We start from the raw sequence: 22,887 nt of genomic DNA on the forward strand, positions 1-22,887 counted from the left end.
TTCATCATCCCATTTTCCTTCATTGTTTTAATTTTCTTGCCTGTTTTTCTCTAATGTCTATCTTTTTCCTCTATTTTCACTATATATATTCCTTATATTAAGCACCCTATTTTTCTCTTTTTTTATATTTTCTAGTCTGTTATTCTCTAATCTCTATCTCCCCCCCCCCCTTTTCACTATAACAAATTCTTTATATTACACACCCCATTTTTATTTTTTCTGTATTGTCTTGTCCTCTTTTCTAAAATCCCCCTTTTATTATTCTACAATTTTTGCTCTTAGTTCTCAATTTTCTAAACCCCCATCCACAACATCATGAATGATACAGATATATAATAAAATTACAATTATTTAGGTTACACTGATCGTTTACTTACCTTATTTATATCGTACATGATAACATTCTTCAATCATCTTAATCTTCATTCTTATAAGATGAAATCGACACTGAAATAAACGCCGTCGTTCAAATTACGAGAACAGGTTAAAGAAATCAATTTTTAATCACTGAAATTGTCCGTAAATTTTGTTATATTCTCTATTATGTATTATTACACAACAAGAATCGATAGTCTTGCTGAGAACTATAACGAACTCTTGATGATCATTCCACCAATGCGGTCCTTCTTTTTCTTGTTCTGTCGTCTGCTTTTCAATTGTAACCCGGATGCATGCTGAGAACAAAATGGCCTCTTGTGTCATCTGAAAATGACAATAAGAAAGTTAATAAGTATATATATTCTGCATGAATGAACTAATTATAAGACTGAAGAGGGGTTATCACGACTTTTAACCCCCACCGATGTTTCTTACATCATTTATCTATCACAAGTCGAGGATAATTAAACAAAGACATGAATGGACGTTATATTTTTTTTTTATCAAAGGGGGCGTGTCTCTCGACTTTTCTACCCGAATATCTTCATCACTTAAGTAGATAAAGATTACCTACCGATTACTATACGGACGAAGAGTATACAAGTTACAGACACGTTATCGCAGGTTTTACGACATCAAAGGCAAATTAAATATAAGTTTGTCGTTTGTCAAATAGTCACTGATGAAATAGTTTCGGAAATGATTTGACGCTGACGGGAATGAGGACTAAAACAGCAGGGATTATTTTTTGAAAATAAATTGAATATAACACTGATAATAAATTGTAATGTCAAGTATGTGACTAAAGAGGTCGATTCTTAAATTGTATATTAACATGTAGTGACTAACATTACATGCATATTCCAGTAGAGACCGAAATGCTCTTCAACTTGTCTTCGTAATTGATTAAGTCTGAATTTTTTTTTATTCGAGCGTAATGGGCGAGTATTTTGTAGACGAAACGCGCGCCAGGCTTACAGCATTATAAGTTTTGTATGAGTTTGAAATAAAATATGTTATATAATAACAAGCATTCTCTGTAAATAATCTTAGGATAGTGAAAAGAGTCACTTATCATCAGGAATATATATACATTGTATATACATGTAAAAAAAAATGTTTAAAAAAAACTTGTTTCTGTCCATATTTGCCAGTAGGTGTAGAAAAAAATGCAACATGAAACTCTTTCCTTATATAATTATTACTTGTATACAAAGAATGCTAAAAAAAATACAGGTAATACAGTCACTGCATTCCTATACTTTTTATATACAATAGTACTTTTGATATGTATTTCTATTAAAAAAGGTTAAATACTAGACAGTACATTTTTGTTCACATATAAAATAGTTTCAAATGCATCAATGCCTAAAGAGGTTACATGTTTAGCCTTGTATCTGTTTCTAAGAACAGCATTAACATGCATATAAAGTGCAAACATAACTTTCAATTTTACAATTGAATAAATCAGGTATGCAAGACACCTCAACCCCTAATGGTAAAATTATGTAGTTGTTTCTGATTCGTACGAATCTGCAATCATAAAATCTACATCAGAATTGTCTGACGACTTTAATACCTATTTAAAAAAAATGTGAAAGATTTTTGAGGCGCAATCGATTTCGTCATTGTGAATACTTTTGCAAAGGATTCGGGATGTATAAATACACAGCCACGGTTCCGTTACTGAATGGTATGTATAAATACACAGCCACGGTTTCGTTGTTGAATGGTATGTATAAATACACAGCCACGGTTTCGTTGTTGAATGGTATGTATAAATACACAGCCACGGTTTCGTTACTGAATGGTATGTATAAATACACAGCCACGGTTTCGTTGCTGAATGGTATGTATAAATACACAGCCACGGTTTCGTTGCTGAATGGTATGTATAAATACACAGCCACGGTTTCGTTGTTGAATGGTATGTATAAATACACAGCCACGGTTTCGTTGCTGAATGGTATGTATAAATACACAGCCACGGTTTCGTTGCTGAATGGTATGTATAAATACACAGCCACGGTTTCGTTGTTGAATGGTATGTATAAATACACAGCCACGGTTTCGTTGCTGAATCGTATGTATAAATACACAGCCACGGTTTCGTTGCTGAATCGTATGTATAAATACACAGCCACGGTTTCGTTACTGAATGGTATGTATAAATACACAGCCACGGTTTCGTTACTGAATGGTATGTATAAATACACAGCCACGGTTTCGTTGCTGAATGGTATGTATAAATACACAGCCACGGTTTCGTTGCTGAATGGTATGTATAAATACACAGCCACGGTTTCGTTGTTGAATGGTATGTATAAATACACAGCCACGGTTTCGTTGCTGAATGGTATGTATAAATACACAGCCACGGTTTCGTTGTTGAATGGTATGTATAAATACACAGCCACGGTTTCGTTGCTGAATGGTATGTATAAATACACAGCCACGGTTTCGTTGCTGAATGGTATGTATAAATACACAGCCACGGTTTCGTTGTTGAATGGTATGTATAAATACACAGCCACGGTTTCGTTGCTGAATCGTATGTATAAATACACAGCCACGGTTTCGTTGCTGAATCGTATGTATAAATACACAGCCACGGTTTCGTTACTGAATGGTATGTATAAATACACAGCCACGGTTTCGTTGCTGAATGATATGTATAAATACACAGCCACGGTTTCGTTGCTGAATGGTATGTATAAATACACAGCCACGGTTTCGTTACTGAATGGTATGTATAAATACACAGCCACGGTTTCGTTACTGAATGGTATGTATAGATACCCAGCCACGGTTTCGTTACTGAATGGTATGTATAAATACCCAGCCACGGTTTCGTTACTGAATGGTATGTATAAATACACAGCCACGGTTTCGTTACTGAATGGTATGTATAAATACACAGCCACGGTTTCGTTGCTGAATGGTATGTATAAATACACAGCCACGGTTTCGTTGCTGAATGGTATGTATAAATACACAGCCACGGTTTCGTTGCTGAATGGTATGTATAAATACACAGCCACGGTTTCGTTACTGAATGGTATGTATAAATACACAGCCACGGTTTCGTTGCTGAATGGTATGTATAAATACACAGCCACGGTTTCGTTGCTGAATGGTATGTATAAATACACAGCCACGGTTTCGTTGCTGAATGGTATGTATAAATACACAGCCACGGTTTCGTTGCTCTGTGGTATGAATGAAATTATTTTTTTCCACAATGCAAACGTTATCTATTTATTCATTCACCTGTATATGACCTAAAGATACATACTTCAAACAAACGAAACGTTTCATCTTTATCAACATTCTTCGAAACAAGTCAACACATTGTGAAAATATATTGCAGACTTATCAAGGCTGTTGTACATGTATTTTTAATTAAATCGAGTTCAAGTACGAATAATTTTTGGACGTCATATGATACAGCTCAAAATTTTCATTTAATAGAATTAAATTAATTTTACAAATTTATAATATAGCTAGTTTAGTTTTTCTGAAACAAAACCGGAAAAGTAGATAAACTTGCTTATATCTTCCTCCATCATAAATTTAAATTTCTCTAAAAATAAAAACACAAATCAATGCTTAATTTAAAAAAAAAAATACCCTATTAGTCACTCGTTTTCACAATTCTGACAAACAGTTTTCACAAGAAACTAGTGAACACTGCACTACAAATACAAGACACACTGAGTCCAATGTTGGATACAGTCTTCCTAAAAGTGGTCCCGATACAGTCATGCTTTATTGATTCCCTATATAATCAACCCCGTTGTCCCACAAAAAAAGGGGGGGGGGGGGGTTGGGTCCCACCTTGGCCCCTGTAAATCCGCCTCTCAGGCGACTGTTCTAATCTGCCATCATATTGAACTATTAGACGATAATTACTAACAAGACAAAGCCGGACACAAAGAGCTGGTGGTATTCCAAAGTTGATATTATCAATCAGAAGAGCCTTATTTAAGGAACAAAAGAAGCTAAAATATTTATAGGTTATCAAATTCCTTTTCGACATATTTAGAATTTTTCTAGATTTGGACATGGTTTTATTTCGGTCTCAAAACGTGAGGAAACAAACCTAGAATCTACCTCAATTTTGGTAAAGACCTTTTAAGATCTATTTAACAGTCATCTTTGAAACGGTTATATGGCAAAATATTTTACACTGTATCATTGGGGAAAAACCAAAGGAGTTCGAACATCTAGCATAATTTCCCGAAACTTGATGACGACATCCTTGAACAGACAGTTGTAAATTACTAACAGACGCTTTGAAATCAAATATAACAAATTACATATAGGAACAACAAACAAAGATAAATCGATTGTATTGCTGACCGTTTTATAAAAAAAATCATTTAATCAAAACAAATGACAAACCATTCTACAACTCCACAAGATCACCATTGCTAATCAAATAAACCTTTTTCATATAACTGACTTTTTACCCCAAAGTTTATTATTTTTTCTAGCTATTTCATGGCTTCCTGTTTGTTTTTGGTGGAGGAATCCGAAATACCCAGAGGGATTCATTGATCATTGGCAGGATAAAGGACAATTCTTGTCAAGTAAGATCGGAGTCGAACACGCCAATCACGTGATCACATCTCGCTATCTATACCTTATAGTTGCCAGGCTATTCAGGCTCCAATTTTCCACTTACAATAATTAAAATTGGGGGAAATCACGAATCATTCATTCATTCATTAAAGAAATTAAAAATGTGGGAAAAGATCATCAGGAAATAAGTATCAATGCAGGGGCGGATACAGCCATTTTAAAAAGGGGGGGGGGTTCCAACTACATGTCCCCATTCAAATGCATTGATCGTCCAAAAAAGGGGGGTTCAAACCCCTGGAACCCCCCCCCCCCCCACTGGATCCGCGCCTGCAATGGTTAAAAGAAATTAATTTCATAAAGTGAAACGACAAAAATATTACTGAAAAAGAAATCATATATAAAGTCAAATGCGGTTTTAACTTATCCCTCAAGAGCAAAACATAATTGTATGTCCAGCTTGAGAAAGGAGAAGTCTGACAAACAATAATTTGCTTTTTATATTCCGTTTGTCTTTATAAAATGCAACATGAAATTTCTATTGCTTATTCTTAACTCAATAATCAATTTTCAATGGTATTTTTAAACTCCGCGTATGTCTAGACGATGAACCAATTAATTTAACAAAAAAGTGGGTTGGACCATCAAATTCCATTACTTACTTTTTCTTCACCACTTGTTATAAACAACTGAATAACCAAGTTTGTTGATCTTAAGTCTTCCATGACACCCGTTCTGCATTTCGATGTTTATGAGGCCCCTCATGGGGGGGTCCTAGTAATCACATAATCACCATTTTTTTGCCAATATAATCACATAATCATTAAATATTTGCTTATCTTTAGTAATCAAATAATCATAAACTAAAAATACAGTCCTAGGTAATCAAATAATCATGAAATATTTGGCTTAATAATCAAATAATCATTAAAAAAACGGCCAAGTAATCACATAATCAAAAACCCCATGAGGGCCCTCAATATTTTTCTTATCATATCAATATACGAAGTGGAAATTAGAACTGTGCATTATATAGAGACGATCGACCAGTTTTATGACCAATTTGGTAATTATTTGAACTTCCCACAGAATCCTTTCTGCCTGGCTGTTTTTACGACAATTTTGTCATATATCAATACACTAAAAAATTGGAATGATAATTACTTGTGTAAACAAGCAGTCAATCATAAAGTCATATTTTGTTGATATTCTTCTGTATTTTTTTCATGGCCCCTTTCTTGAGCCTTAATTAACACCCTGAGAGCTATATACTTCGATTTAATGCATAACTATTTCGATATATTTTTTCATAACATTCCAGAAATTATATTTTAAAAACGATCCAATCCTCTGATAATAAAAGTACACTTCTCAAAAAGTCCCCTTCTTGTGCCTCAATTTACATCTCCTTTCATTTAATGCATACTTATTTAAAAATAAAATAATTAAAACATACTGGCATTGACACCTCTATGGAACTTTCCAAAAAATGTCTCAACGTTCTTGTGTCATAATGTACATCTCGATAGCTATATTTTTCTTTCCTGTGCATGCATATATTATATATTGATAGAGAGTTGCTGCTCACAAGGAAGCTATGAAACCAAAAGTTCCAAATGGTGAAGTTGAAACCATCCCTTCGTAAATTTTACGGACGCCATCACGAGTTGGTTGACCGTTATGGAATAACCGTTTCACAAAAGATATCGGATATGTTCCTTACGTCGTAACTACAATCCCCTTCCCTTTCATGAATGTAACCTACCGAATTAGACTATTTACCGGATTTGTTATAACATAAGCAATACGACGGGTGCCACATGAGGAGCAGGATCTGCTTACCCTTCCGGAGCACCTGAGATCACCCCTATTTTTTTTGTGGCTTTCGTGTTGTTTATTCTCTAGTTTTCTATGTTGTGTCATGTGTGCTGTTGTTTGTTTGTCTTTTTCATTTTTAGCCATGGTGTTGTCAGTTTGTTTTAGATTTATGAGTTTGGCTGTTCCTTTGGTATCTTTCGTCCCTCTTTTATAACGATATATTTTTTGCATCATACCATATCGGTAATTTGATTTAAAAAAAAAATACCAATCTGCTGATAAAGTACAAATTTCTTAATGTTCCTTCTTGCGCCTCAATTAACGCTAAATATCACCGCCATTATTTTTCCATATCAATACACTGAAATTGGAAATGTACATGAAAAGAATACAATAAAGATCATTGTCTGCGGCAATTGTAAAAAAATTGACCATTCTTCTGATAAAGCTCTTTCAAAGAATATCCCAAAGTCCCCTTATTGCGCCTCAACTTGCATCTCCAAGAACTATATATCACGGCCATTTTTTTCCATATCAATACACTGGAATTGGAAATGTACATTAAAAGAATAAAATAAAGATCATCTTCTGCGGCAATTGTATAATGACGCCTTGTTGTCTGACACTAGATTTATTGACTGTTCAACATTATCATGATCGGGACCATAATCACTTTTTTAGCTACAGCCAACTGTCATGGCTGTGAGAGAATCAATGTTTATTGTTCTCTAGAGCTGTTTAGGACTTTGTAGAAATGTATCAGCCTAAATGGAATAATGGAAATACCCTGGTTATTGTAATTGCAACACATGTCATTACAAAACATATTGATGCATTGTATAAGTGAGAAATACAACCGCTCTACACGTTACTTTTAGCTACAACTAAATGATTTAAGATCCGATTTAATACAAATTTGATTGTTCTGTCAGCCTATATTGAACACTTTTTAAATAAAGGTTGATTTTTTCCTATCAAGCATCATTTTTTTTTGTTCTCTTTCCGAAGAAAATAATACATTTTTACCGCGGTTTTTGTGCGTGTGTTTGGTTGGGTTTTTTTTTTTTTTTTTTTTTTTTTTGGCGGTGCAAAGTTGTTATAGTAACAAGTTTATTGTCGAAACGATTGACTATTATATTTGGGCAATCCGACTAGTCCACAGTTTATTTGCAAGCATTAGTGTGTCTTACGTCAGCAAATTACGCGTACACGTAAACTATCACTTACAGATTTCATAATTTTTCAAATCAGAAAAGCATTATATCAACTAGCCTTTTCATCTAAATTTGGGTTTTTAATGTAAAATTAGAATAGAAGGTGAAAAAGCCTTTGTGACACCTCGAAATTGAAAGTATTATCCTTTTCCTTTATCAAAATATTGTTAATCAATTAAAAATCATCAAACAAATAATCTTGCTTTGGAACTGGTCGTTAACAAAGGGAAACAATTCAATCTCAATCTCAATGTGTTTAAATCCCAGGAGAGATAAATCTTGTTACGCGAAGGGGTAGCTCATCCACTATAGTCTATTTTTAAAACATCTTTTAGATATTCATTTTGCTTTACCAAATTGTTTTATAATTAATTCCTCACTTTGTGCTCGCAAAGTAAACTTTATTAAAAATCCTGAGAATGTATTTGCTATGCAATTTTTGTGGTTTTGTGAAAAGATCGTTTGAATTGTGTGCATTGATGCCATATAGTTGATAGTAACAAATACGCATGGGAGTTCAAAAACGAGATGTGTGAAAAAAAATTGCCATTTATATTAAAGCAAAAAAACCTGACTCGTAATTTTTGCATATAGGAGACAAATCAGGTTGTTTAATATAATTTGTCGAATGATGGGTTGTTAATGGGTGCGAGTCATTGGGACACTTTAAAGGGGTTGGACAGAATTATGGGAACTGTGGAATAAGAGGACTAGAAAAGAGAATTTGATGGATGAAAGCTTGAGGCAGGGTGGTCTTAATCGTGAGAAAAGTTTGATAAAACAGGGATAATTCTTGTTGATCAAAAAATAAGAGTGCAGAGGAACAGAATATGGAGTGAAGTAGGAGTTTGGGGAGGGAACTGGGAATCAATTCCCTGTGTCCACCAAATAACTGAAAGCAATTAAAGAAATAAAGGAGTGGGGTCTGACATGTATGTAAAAGGATCAATTATGCAGGGGATGCAGACCACAGATTGGTCTAATTTGACAACTGATAAATAAAAATACGATGGATGCCGAATGTGATAGCGCTATCTAAATAAAATAAATGAAAACAATATATATTTTTTTTCAATAAGTATAATTTTTATTATGTAGACCTAAAGTAGAGAAATGTAGCATTGAATGACTCCAATAATTGAGCACGCATCCGGCAGAGCACAGCTTCCCATGGTCGGACTGAATGTCAGTTCATAAACATCTCAATCATTCAATGTTGTTACCAACCATATACAGTATTAGCGTTGGCAGTCCTTGAAAAGCGCCATTGACTGCTTTCAATCAAACAACAGAAGGAAGTTTGTAACCAACAATATTTTCAAACAACTTATCTAAAATGATTAAGTCTTTCAACAAAGGTTATAAATGATAAGCAACGATGCAAATATTGAATTTTAGAACATATATAATTCTCTTTAACAATGAATTCAAAACAGCAATATCTATATTATTTAACAAATATGTACTAAATAGTGTCATGCAAATCGTTAAATATAGAAACACGCAATTTCTATTTTTAAACAAGGGAAATAACAATTACATGACAATCCTGTCTTCCAAATGAATTTAAAAACATTTTGTTTTTATAAACAATCATAACTAATTAGAAAGAAAGAAAAAACACACATACACACTGAAAATAACATGTGTTTATGTTGCAACAACTTTATTGTTGATAAACAACTGCCAACCTGTACCAGAAACAAACAATGGTTTGGAACAAACTATACACCACGAACGACAACTCGACCTAGAATGTTACTCACATTTGTTGATAATGTAAACAAACATCGATTTACAAAAAAGCGGTAATATGTAGCAATTAATAACAATCAGAATGCTGTAGTAAATATTATCAGGAAATTAATCTGGCTTGCCGCACGGAGATGCCGATAAGTGATATTTTACAAAATCATGTTTTCAGGGGACGTGATGAATTGTCCTTGCCAAAATTACAAATAATTCAGGTATCTAACATTTCTAACATATATTGATACCACGATAATACATTGATAATACTGCCTTATTAAATATACCTTATTGTCAAAGAATGCAGCAATAATTCTGTTGTCAACGGCCAAAGAAAAAATCTGGATGATCAAGCATGGAATTCCGGAAATTGACCGTCTCCAAAAATATTAAATTCTAAAATTGAGTTATCGTCCTTTTCGCGCCAGACGACTATTGAAAAGGCTATATCAACAAGCGCAGCATGGTTTCAGGACGGCTGAGGAAGATGTCTAAGAACGGCTACGATGCCAGCTAATAATTTAAAGACTACTTTAGAAGCATGTGAAACCATCACTTTGAACTGAAAACCCCGCATGTATAGTCTTAAATTTTCTTTTGTCTAGACGTCCGGTCACAGAAAGGACACGTACACCATTAGATCCACTAATTATGAACAGAGGCAGGTTGAGTGCTTAAAGTTGTTTTATGTAGATTCTCAAAATTCAGTGACATAAATTAAAAACTTTATGAATAATAATAGACACAATTATGTGTTGAAGCTTAAAACGCGTTTTTTTTTCAAACATTACAATTTAGAGGTATGCAAGTGACTGCTTTGGCTTTCTAATCTAGCTGGGTTTTTTATATGGTACTTCATTTGTCTTAATATTTTTTAGATCATCAAAATTGTCCCAATTAACAATTAAGTTCGCTTTAGAGCGTCATTTGATTTTTAATAGATATTGTTTGGGGTTTTTAACAAAAGGGACATAACTCCACTTATTTGAGAAAACTATATTTTTTTTTAATCCCTGTTATATATGTTCCTTTATACACAAAGCAAGAGACACCTTAGTGGTTGGTTTGTGGCAAAATAAATTTAAAAAAAACCAACATAAAATTCATAATACCATAACTGCTTTCTTTGTTAAGAATTTTCAAGCATTGTATTTCTATGAGTTTAACCTCATATTTAAACACCGTGACAGCCATGTCGAAACAATACCTCTGCTTGGCTTGTGTTGCAAACATTTTGCAAATAAGAGTGCAGTGGTATCTAAAATTCCGAAAGCTCCAATCCAGCTACATCTGATCTGAGAAACAGGCAGAATATGCCCTTATATTTCATTGTCATTTAACTTTTTGATAAATTAAATTAAACATTCAAAAAGTGTTTAATAGTGATTAAATGCTCTTGCACTTTAAACTTCATACCAAAATTTCCAAATATGTACATATTTTGAAATTTATAGCTAAATATGCATGGATAAGAATTTGTGTGAAACTGTTACAATACTACATTGTACGTTCATATGTGTTCCTCTAGCATGCCCGAATTATTGGTTATTTACTTTTAAGATCAGGTCTTCGTATGAAAATTCTCCATGTATCAAATCATACCAAACAATCTCTTTGAGTAGTTCTTCTTAAATTATTTCTCAATATTGATCGTTGCTATGGCAACCAAGCAGTCACTTTTAAGCAATCGAAATAATATACAATCTAAAGAGTGGATAGATAGATATATTGAATCGTTCCGTATTTTGATAGATGTTCTCGTCGGTTCTCGCGAGATTACAACTGAAGAATTATCTTTCATTAAGAGCTATTTGACAGTAATTGCTGCTGACACGTGCCGGTTTTGTAGCGCCCTCCGGAATAGCATTTACAGTTACAATAATCGTCCAATAATTTACAAATTTGATTAAATTTGATTTATGACCGGTTGATTATTCTGTACATTGCAAGTTTTATGATTCTTGCTTTCTTTGTGGTTTTAATCGAAACCCACGAGAATAACAGTTGTTTGTGGTGTTTAGCTTTTTCTAATTTCCAAAGATATCACTCTCCTTATGAATGTAGTTTTTCATTTAATATCAAACTTGTTAGATAAATTTATAATGCTTAAACTGGATTTTTTTATTCATTTAAATTGTAAAATTGCACAAACAGTATACATGTCTCAAAAGGCCTATTTATAAGTCGAGGTTCGTTATCTTGGAACGACAGATTCAATCGTTCAAACTCGGCCGATTCCGTCCCCCATAGAAGAAAGGTGGCGGATTTAACCGAGGATTGCCGATTGCGACGGCTTGTCAAATTATGTAAAATATATATGACAAAATACTGGTTGCCTTTATCCTAAATTACTTTGCTTCCATTGCCCACTGGATGTTATAAACAAACAACAATCTATCAATCAATCCATTGAAATATATTTTGCATTTGGTTGCAGTGTTATTGATGTTTATCCCGCATTTTTCTTCCTTCATAAAAGTTTTTTTCATATATAATATTTAATATTATTAATTATAGTATTGATTGTTACATTGACAGTTAAGTGGTAAATTTTTAGCAATAGTATGTTAATATCTATATAAATACTATATTTATTTTTTATCATAAAATAAAAACTTGTGTGAGGGTTTCTGAAGGCACCTAGTTGTGTAGGTTTCTTTGTGCACTAACTTTGTTTTACTTAGGGTCCTTTATTGCCTAGATTTCGTTGGCATAAGAGAACTAAGTTTCTTTGTGAATTACAAAATAATCATAGAATTGTATAGAGAAATAACAATAAATATCCATACGCATCGGGCCATAAGCCATTATAAACCGGTTAAGATAAAACAAGAGGCGAACTTAGGGCAGACAAAAGGGTACCGACCCCTTTATGGAGCTACATATAAATGTATGGATAATTATCAATGTTATACATGGAAGTTTTACATATCACACTCCAAACTTTGCCTAGTTTGCCTCTGCCCTTTTTCATTGTCAGATCGATCGATGTCTGTTTAATTATCGCCTTAGTAACGGCAAAATTTGTTTACACAGGCCAATAACTTAAAAGTGTCGAAACATTGAAACTCATAGGTTGAAAATAAACTGACAACGCCATGGCTCAAAATGAAAACGACTAACAGACTTTTAACAGTACACAAAAAAAACAATATAGAAAACGAAAGACTGAGTAACACCATTTTCCCTAGCCAAGGGTTAAGATCCAGTTCCCTCATCTTCACCCATAGCCGATTAAGCCACCATTCGCGATTACAAAGATTTGCCATTTAAAGTAGACAAAAGTCACGCCCATTCCGACTTCATTGTTATTGACTCTCTTCGGTTGGAGGTGTATAAAATGGTTTTATCAAGTGTTTACAAATTTCATAGAGTAAGAACCGAAAATAGACTTTCACATTCCAACCATTCAACTAGAAACATACCAAGGAACTTCAATAAGAGATAAGAACTTACAATAATTGCCTCTAAATATTGTCCTGTGATTTAGGGGTAAAGATTTGTTTCACAATCAGTTATTTGCATTTTCTAAATTTTCATGGGATCATCTTAGAGGCGATTTTCATAACATTAAATACGGAATTCTATCTCAATCCCAGACTACACGGAATACGTCGGACCGTCGGACAAATCCGGTGAATAATGGATCGGTCTGGTAAAATTTTGTTGAATTCCGGTCCGAATGTCCGGTGTTTTTTTTTTCATGGATTTTTCTAACATTCTAGCAAAATTGCCAAACGATCTCAAATTCATTTTCATCTTTATTATTCATCACAGCGATGTTTATTTTGTTCAACCGCTAGCTTTATGCCGAACATCGCCAATCAGTAATGTGTAAATCCGGGTAAAAACATATCTGACTGTCAAAAACAACAATGGATGCCATCATTGGCACAACCGGAAATGTAAATAAAACCGGATCAGATTCTGGGAACGGATAAGGGTAATTCCGGGTTTGCCGATTTAAATACAATAAACGAATAAAAATCCAAGCAGATCACAAAATTTAGCTATGAAATATAACCACAAGAATTGAAAACCAAAAGATATATGAAAAAGAAAGAAGAAACAGGAAATAATATTTTATACAGAAACTCTAAATTATGTTTAGTTCACAAACATTGTCAAAATCCAATAAAATGGGACATTACTCTTCACTGAAATGCATTCAAGCAATTGTGCACAACTTTCGTAACAATATTCCCTCTTGTTACATCATTTTGTTTTAATTTGTGCATTTTGGAGAGGAGTAGGGCACAACAAAGTCATATGTTTGTTGTTTTTAGTCGGATAATATACAATTAGATGTAAAAATTTTGTATATAATTAATCCTTTAATATTAGTCTCTCATAATTCTTAATAGAATGGCACTTGATATTTTACTGTTAGTTTTAATATACAATATGTTTTATAAATGTTATCCAATATTTCATGCTATACGCAATGTTTTATATGTTTATTGGAATGTATAATGTTATACAAGTGGTGAGACTTTAATAAAAAATATTGAATATTGAATCTGTAAAAAAAATTGGTCTGGTAAAATTTCATTCGGTCTGGTAAAGCTAGGATGCTTACCAGACCGAATGTCCTGTAAAAATAAAATTCATTCGCGTAGTCTGAATCCGCCAAGGATGGAGTTTAGGGGATTGGATCTTAACCCTCGGCTAGCGACGATGGACCTTTACGAACGAACCCTACCAAAACTGGGGATGATTTCATGTGCTCCAGAAGGGAGCCAATTGATTTTAAACACGTCGTTGGTTTGACACTGTCTGCAAACACTACCCATTATGAGACCACGTGACCATCGATGTTGTCCTAAGTATGAATGGAATATGTGTTTTCAAAATCGAACTTCTCAATATTCAATATAGATATCGACTTTTTACTATTGCATTTAATAATATGTATACTGAAAACTATTTCAATAGAACATGTGTTAGTCATATCTAAAATGTATTATACATTCAGCTGTTGTGTATGTAGGCGGATTTCATTCTTTCAAATAAAAAGTAATTACACGTGGTAACATTTGTAGGATAAAAAATTGACATCACTGTATACTAGTTTTATATGTTTCTATTAATTATACTCCGCGTCGTTTGAGCGTCATATGTGACTCGGTGTATTTCAGTGACGCAATTTTGTTGACAAAACGGACAAGGTCTTGTTTCAAATCTTTGGAAATAGCAAGCTCGCCCTCACCTTTTCTTTTTTAATGATGGTCCTAATTGTTTTATCGTCTTTTTTGGTCTTTAGGCAGATCGATAGAAGTGTAACAGATCCTGTGTCCACGCCGCTCTTAAAGGGAAACCAAAGCGTGCACACAAGATCTATATTTTAATTAGATTGATAGTAACATGTCTATTTCTAGTTTAAGGAATCTTTTTATGGTATTTAAGAACTCGTTTCGTTGGCCAATTAACCTTGATGGATTTATATAGCAGAAAATAGACAATACAGCACGTCTAAAAATACTGTCAATTTATTATTGGAATAGTGATACAGAAGTACCGCGGTACTCGTCAGCACTCATTTTTGAGTTGGGTGACGCAGATTTGGGGTGTTGGATAGGGGGAATAAAAAGTGGAGATATGGGATACAAGAGGGATCTAGGAAACGAAAAAATGGGAAGTGGGACAAAACAAGAAAAAAGCTTAATTTCGTGTTACCACCCCTCCCTTCATTTTAAAGATGATCAAGTCTTTCCAAAGAATGAATAAAAAGTAAACTTTATAAACAATTAATATTTTAAGAAGAAAAAAAAACCACTTGGTATATTATACCTATATAATGTACTAAAGTATATATTATATAGAAAAGAGTCATTAGAACCAAAGACAGAGGAGTGTTGTTATATATGAATACTTTTACTTTTCTGTATTTTGAAAGGACTTTTACTGTATGTATAATTTTGTTAGTGTTACTGTGTACTTACTTATTTTGTTAAATTACAATTAAGATTAAATTTTAATTTGTCATTATAATTAGAGAATTTAAAGACAGTGGCGGATCCAGCCATTTTAAAAAGGGGGGGTTCCAACTATATGCTCCCATTCAAATGCATTAATCGGCCAAAAAAGGGGGGGTTCCCAACACAGAGTAAAGGGGTTTCAACTATATGCTCCCATTCAAATGCATTGATCGGCCAAAAAAAGGGGGGTTCCAACCCCCGGACCCCCCCCCTGGATCCGCCACTGAAAGAAGTAAAATATAAAAGGAAGACAAAACAATTCCAACATACCGGTATTTCTCTCATTCATCCTGTAGCTGTCTCGGATGCTCGCCAGTATATTCAAATGGCAAATCCAGACCATCGATGTCTTCCTCTTTTGTTCAGTGTTAATAACATACTGGTGTTAATCAAATCACTGAAAGAAAACAAAATCTATGTAAACCAATTTGCATAAATGACGTCGTTTATTTCTTAACCCTAATATGATAATGAAATATAATAGTGTTTCCTTTGATGTCAACTCTTAATCATATTGCACTTAATATGTAAATAAAAGGAATTCATAATTATTTACTAGCATTGTTTATAATTTGAACTTATTCTATTGCGTTGGTCATAATCGTATATTGATGATGTTCATTTCCGTACTTTCGCCTTTTTTGTTTTCCGAGTCCTCTGGTTTTATCGAAATGATACGCACATTTAAAAAAACGATGGCTTAAATTGGCAGTTATAAAAATTACTAGAACAAAAAGTAGATTTAAAAGTTTTCTCAGAGCTTTGGAACCCAAGAGTGAACACATAATTCGCAGTTTAATCAGAATGCAGCCCCCTTTGACATTGTTTGGCCGTAAGAAGACCATTTTGTTAATTTAGCTCAAAAACATTGTATACCCTATGCTTTGCAAACTTCGGTTTTGGGCGGGCTGTATGAAGTTGTATTTGGAAGCTTGTTCCATCCCCTCACATTCTGTATATGCCCGTCACAAGTGTCAGGACCTTTTAATTATTTGTTGGTCGTTCTTTGTTGCTGTCTGCCATATTGTTTTTCGTTTATTCTTAACCCGAATAATTCAGTCGTTATATTCCGCTGACCAAAGAAGGCTCCTCGTGTGGGAGAAAATCGGACACGGAAAGGGCTTGAATTAGTTTATTCTGTGGTTCATAAATCAGGTCATTGGTATTCTCGTCTGAAATCTCGTCTGAACTGTCTTCAGTTTGTCGCCTTTTGGATTTACTGTTCGGTATGATGTTATAGCTCCCTGGGCGAAAGGTCGTTAGGAGACATCCATTTGCAATCGTCACAACTCGGCCGATCACCCGAAGATTGCCGATTGATCAATTTGCTTACATCTACGTTATTTGATATTTGGTGGAAAGTGTTGTAAATGGCAATCCTATACTACATCTCCCTTTTTTAAACTAATGAGAAATCAGTGGCGGATCCAGGGGGGGGGGGGGTCCAGGGGTTGGAACCCCCCTTTTTTTTGGCCGATCAATGCATTTGACTGGGAGCATATAGTTGGAACTCCCCTTTTACTCTGGGTTGGGACCCCCCCCCCCCCCCCTTTTAAAATGGCTGGATCCGCCACTGGAAATGCTACCAAGAAACTCGTTTCGTGGACACTCTAAGATCAGTTCCTTCCGTTAAAGTGTTTGTGTCATTTTGTTATGTTTGCTAAGTTTCAGCATTGCTTGGTATTTGTTCATTTGTCATCATCTGCTAGCCAAAGTTGTGCCGTGTCTTTGTTTTAAGTCTGCTTCAGATTACAAAACATAACTCCAAAATAAATTACAATGAAAGGCTAATTGACCAAATCCGCATTATGACTGAGTTTTCTATAGGGCTTCTTATGAGAAAAATGTCTCATTTTAAGTACGGTTTGCTAGGTAAATGTGTAATTCTCAACTATCTTTAGAATCTTGGCCTCATGTTAAAATTTAAAAAAGTTCCGAACTGCCGGACCCGACGCCATGTTTTTATTGTAAATCACGTGTCACAAAGCCATTTCCTGCAACAACAAAGAAATCTCCTCCAACAAACTTCGGTCATTTACACCAGGAATAGTAAATGAAATAAGCAACACACTGAACATTTAATTGAAAAGACACTTCCGAGATTGTTCCGTGTTTGTTCAAATGGTCATTAAGGCTATCTCTTTATAGTAGATTGCAATGCAATCGTCACTAATATCGTATTTCAACACATACAAATTATTCCGTTGATTTCAATTTAAACAAGAGTTTACTTTGAAATGGGAGACAACATCTAGCACTGAATTATTTTCTGATAAATGAGGGCTGGATGGGGGGTCTGTAATTTAGGTATTCTTTCATTTATTTATTTCATTCTTTTTGCCCATTATTCTTTTTTCTTATATTGTAGGTTAGCACCTAATTGTGTTGTATTCTTAATTCTTTTATCCATTTTTCTCTATTACTTTTTTACCATTATTTTCTATTCTCTGAACCCCCCATCCAAACCCTCCTTAATGACAGACTATCGATTTATATAGGGATAAAACTACATTTGTAAAAACAAAGCTATTAACCCATTCCGAAACAGCTCGGATGAATTCAAGTAATTTGTTAAAATACATTAGAGTGTTTTACACGTGTTCGTTATCAAATTGGATTTTACAGCATCTAATATTGATATCGATGTGATAAAACGCTCAGAAAACCGCGATGTTATGGACCAAAAGCGAGATGTGCAAATATTGATTTTTTCACTAATTTTAACAAGAAATATTGACTTGCTAGATTATTACTGAACTTTATAGTCCACGAGGATTGCATGTTACCCTTCTGCTAGCGTCATTAAATCCTACAATAAAATATTAATGAGTTCTATGTCTATTTAAACATGTAATAAGGCAATAATTCAGAAGAGTGCACTGTTAGAAATTCCGTGTTTTTGCTGACAAGCGTTTTCCAAGACAAATATAGACATTTTTAAAAGTAAAGTTGATATCTCACTCTCTGAAAGTGTGTTTGAAACGAGACTTTGGAAAAACGTCACACAGACATCAACACACATTGTCACATATCATGCATGCATCTATAGGTTTCTGCAATACGCAAAAATAAAAAGGTGTCTACTCTACATGCAGGACTGTAGTTAGACTCATATTGAAATTATAAATTAATATCAAAGAAAGATTTTACAGAATATGGTAGATATGTCTTAAATAGAAAATTTGAAATATCATGGCCGTAACTAGTCTCATTTTAAAGTGACTATATACGTCAACGAGACAGCAACCTAATGAAAAAACTTCTACAGGTTTTCAAAATGTATTCTAAAAATAGCAGTTTCTAAACTACTTAAACAAATTTCAAATCAGCCTAGCTTAAATTGATAGCACATTCTTATTTAGAAGGTCTGCATAGTTGGTGGACCGTTTTATTCTTCTTCTTCTTGTTTTTTTTTTTTTTTTTTATCTATTTTGCACATATAATATCTTTGCTTTCTATTTTGCTTATTTTTTTCCATATTCAATTTTCCTCTTATTCTGTACTAGTCTGCCCTTTATTCTCTGTTCTGTAAACCCCATCCAGAGATCACCAATCAACACCAAAATTACCTAAATGACACCCTTAAATATCTATTTCGTGCAATATGATGTATGAATTGGCAAATACCATGGAATTATAAATTTGACTTCGAATTTATCAATTTGGGAAATTATAACGTGCGCACTCATCTCCATAACGTCACCCGTCAGTGATGCAACGTTTGCTTTCCGTGAGATTATTAGAAATGTGTGTGGACGTATTCCACTTTTTTCATGAAATAACGGGAGTTCTTTCCAAGCATATTTTTTGTTATATTGGTCCATGTTTTCATTTAGCAATATTTAAAACAGCATTACACAGAACCCACATAGCCTGCTGTACTCGTCGCTTGCTATTTCAGAAGGGATAACATTATATGAACTTTGACATTTGTTTTTATCAAAGTTTATATTATTACTTTTACCCTAACGTGTTTTTTGTCAAAACAAGACAAACATTGAAAATAATGTTTTCAAGGTTTACAGGGAATGTAAGGTTTTCCACTACTATAGCCAAGAATGCCTTTGCCCTTTCAGACGTAAAGTCTGAACTCAGTACTCGGGACTTGAAAGACAGAAATTCATTAATTTGATTGGTTGATTTTTGAGTCTAAGTACGTACGAAATTGTTCTATGACTACATGTGTATCCCGGAAGTGGCGTTTAACACAAAAAATAAATCAATCGAAATATTACACTATTCGCAGGGGAGTTAATTTTGTCAGAAACGTGTTACTTAATTTTTAACAGCATAACTTGAACTATGGTTTAAATAAAACATAAAATCCAACTGTGTGTAAATGTTTTGAATCGAATATCTGTTTTAACTGATTGTAAACAAAAGTTAATTTGATACCATGTTACAATTTGTATAGTTGAACATGAAACAAAAACAATTAATATTGACACAGATATTAATGGTCCCAACGCAGTATAAATGGGGAATATATTAGTTTATTAAAACAATTAAATATAAAATAAACAATTCAAGTTCAATTACTACAATGGCTGTAAAAAAACAACATTTGTAAAATAATTGAAAACTATAAAAATGAATATTAACAAATATTATAGTCCCATCGCAGTTTAATTAGGGGAAATATTGTTTAATTAAAACCTAAAACCGAAAAGACTAAGAGTGTAAATGTATCGAACGGATGCTTAATATTTACTGCCTGTAATAGAAGTTGTATTCGATACCACATGTTACCAATGTGTAATTATCGACAAAAATTAGATACCATATTAACTATGATTATAAAGTCCCATGCTAGTATAACTAGGGAAAGTATTGGTTAATTAAAATATTTCTAGCGATGATTTATAGCATAAAGGGGATAAAATGAAAGCCAAAACTTGAATTAAGCTTTGGGACTTGGAAATGTAATTGAACATCTAATAGTACTTAAGGTGGTATGGGAGTCTAAAATAAAAATGATAGAATTTGTTCATACTTTGTCAAAATGTAGTATCTATTGATAAATGTTCAAAAATATTATAAAATAGGAAAATTTCATGAAGAGTCCTTCAGAAAATGCACTGTTTTAGAGTTACCTCCCTTTAAATTGCAAATTTGAAAATATTAAAAAAACAACCAAAAATAATCTACACTTGTAAACATATTAATATTTATAAGTTATATTCTTACAAATTGGTTCTTTTAAATGAAAATTCACATTAAAAATCTGCATTCCTGCATCAAATTTTGCTAACTTGATAGAAAATATGGACCTTAGATTCTCTGTTTTTTACAATCCAAGATGGCGAAAGACACCCATACCACCTTAAAGCAAAATTGTTTCGTGTCGTCATTAGAAATATGTCCCAATAGAGAAAAATGAAATTTGGTACAATGACATACATTCCATGATATGGAAAATAATGATAATTGTGCGTGCGCACAAAAAAGCTTCATGACACTCTTGGAATAGATTCAGTTGGCAGCATGAAAATTCCCGCTTTACATTTGGTGGCAGCTGTCGCAGTAGCAGAAAAGCTATGCAATATTGATGTCATTGTTTCAACAATGCAGTATCTAAATTCGCCTTTTCAGAATCTAAAGGACTATGGGTAATCTTATTATTCGTACACCAAAGTGAAAATAACGGTACGTCATTGGTTGTATTTCCATTGTTAAGAACGTTTTAAACCAATCAAAACGTTTTGGTGTACGTTTTTGAAAGTATTACCCAAATGCATTAGATTCCGAAACGGCGAATTATAATCAATCAGAATCCCTCGACCAATTAATTACTAAACAGCAATTTAAATAAAATTGAATGTGTAGAAAAAAAATTCCAGAGTTAGAAGCACATGGGTTTACCATAGATGTTATTTGAGGCCCTAGATATATGCAATTCACCTTTTGATGCATTCTGGGTAATATTTTCAAAAGTGTACACCAGAACGTCGTGATTGGTTGAAAAACGGTCCAAAACAGTGGAAATTCAACCAATGTCGTGACGTTAATTCCATTTTGGGGTACGAACAATGAAATAACTCATAGTCCTTTAGATTCTGAAATGGCCAATTAGGAGGCTCCCGCAGGGTCAAAAATTACTTCTGACCTCTGGGCTTTTTAGAGGCGACTTCCGACCTGAGGGCCTTCTAAAAACGACCTGCGACCTGTAAAATTTGAAAAAACGACCTCCGACCGACTTCCGTCCTCTGTGTTGGGAAAAACGACCTGCGACCTGTACATTTCCCTTAAAAACGACCTCTCGACGAATTTAAAAGCGACCTTGCAACCTGAAGGGGGTACCCTGTGGGAGCCTCAATTAGTGGTCCAGTTTCTAGTATCTTACGCTGAACACTATACAACGAGGCAAAACTGTATTAACTTCTTGTGTTTTGTACGAGCTACTGGTAGGCAACTTTTGAAAGTTTGTTGTTCATTCATTTTGAATTGCACTACTGAGTCCCTGCTAAAATGACCCATCTGACTGTCGAAAGCCCGGTAACCAGACGGAATGTCCATTCATCGTCAAGACTGGCATATACATGTCATGTGCGTGTGCATTAATTATTAGGTTGATAATTGATCTTTTAAATCTATACAAAATTTTACATAAAAAAAGATATATTTTCTGTTGACTTTGAATGAATATCTTAATTTTCTTGATGGCCTTATTGAGTATCTCTTTTTCCGTATAGGTCATCTCACGACCTTCAACAATGCACAAAACCAAACCGCAAATAGCAAGCTATTAATGACCCCGAAATGACAAATGTAACACTTCAAACAAAAAAAACTAACGAAATGATTTATTTACCAACAATAAAGGATAAAAAAACATATGATTAACGTCAACAAATGACAACTATTGTACGAAAGGCTCCTGACTTGGGACCGAATATCTTTACTTAAACAGTCCAGGAAGCGCTACAGCATAGTATACATATCTTTGACCACACAATAAAGCCAATTTTAACATATTAATTTGATGAACTTGTACTTTTAATTTTTCAAAATGTCAAACAAACAACCCCATAACAAGGGGTATACCAAAGTTGCTGTGGTATATGAAGCTTCACCTAACCTCTTTACATAAAAATATTTGCAGCTTGTATGAGTAGCATGGCATGAAGTGACAAAAAAGCTCCCTACTCTACTAGTAAAGAATCGAGCGA

The 22,887-nt window shown here is 33.8% G+C and overlaps 1 long non-coding RNA gene across 1 annotated transcript in view; it reads right to left on the reverse strand.

The window, feature by feature from the left end:
* Positions 1–230: 230 nt before the first annotated feature.
* The window catches only part of LOC143050993 (uncharacterized), a 29,291-nt gene continuing 6,634 nt past the window's right edge, over positions 231–22,887 (reverse strand). Inside the window, exons 2-3 of the long non-coding RNA XR_012970532.1 lie at positions 15,989–16,115; positions 231–702 (exon numbers count right to left, since the gene is read on the reverse strand). This is a non-coding gene — a long non-coding RNA (uncharacterized LOC143050993). The remainder of the gene's footprint in view (positions 703–15,988; positions 16,116–22,887) is intronic.

This window comes from Mytilus galloprovincialis, chromosome 11 (assembly GCF_965363235.1).
Source record: "Mytilus galloprovincialis chromosome 11, xbMytGall1.hap1.1, whole genome shotgun sequence".
Classification (NCBI taxonomy): Eukaryota; Metazoa; Mollusca; class Bivalvia; order Mytilida; family Mytilidae; genus Mytilus; species Mytilus galloprovincialis.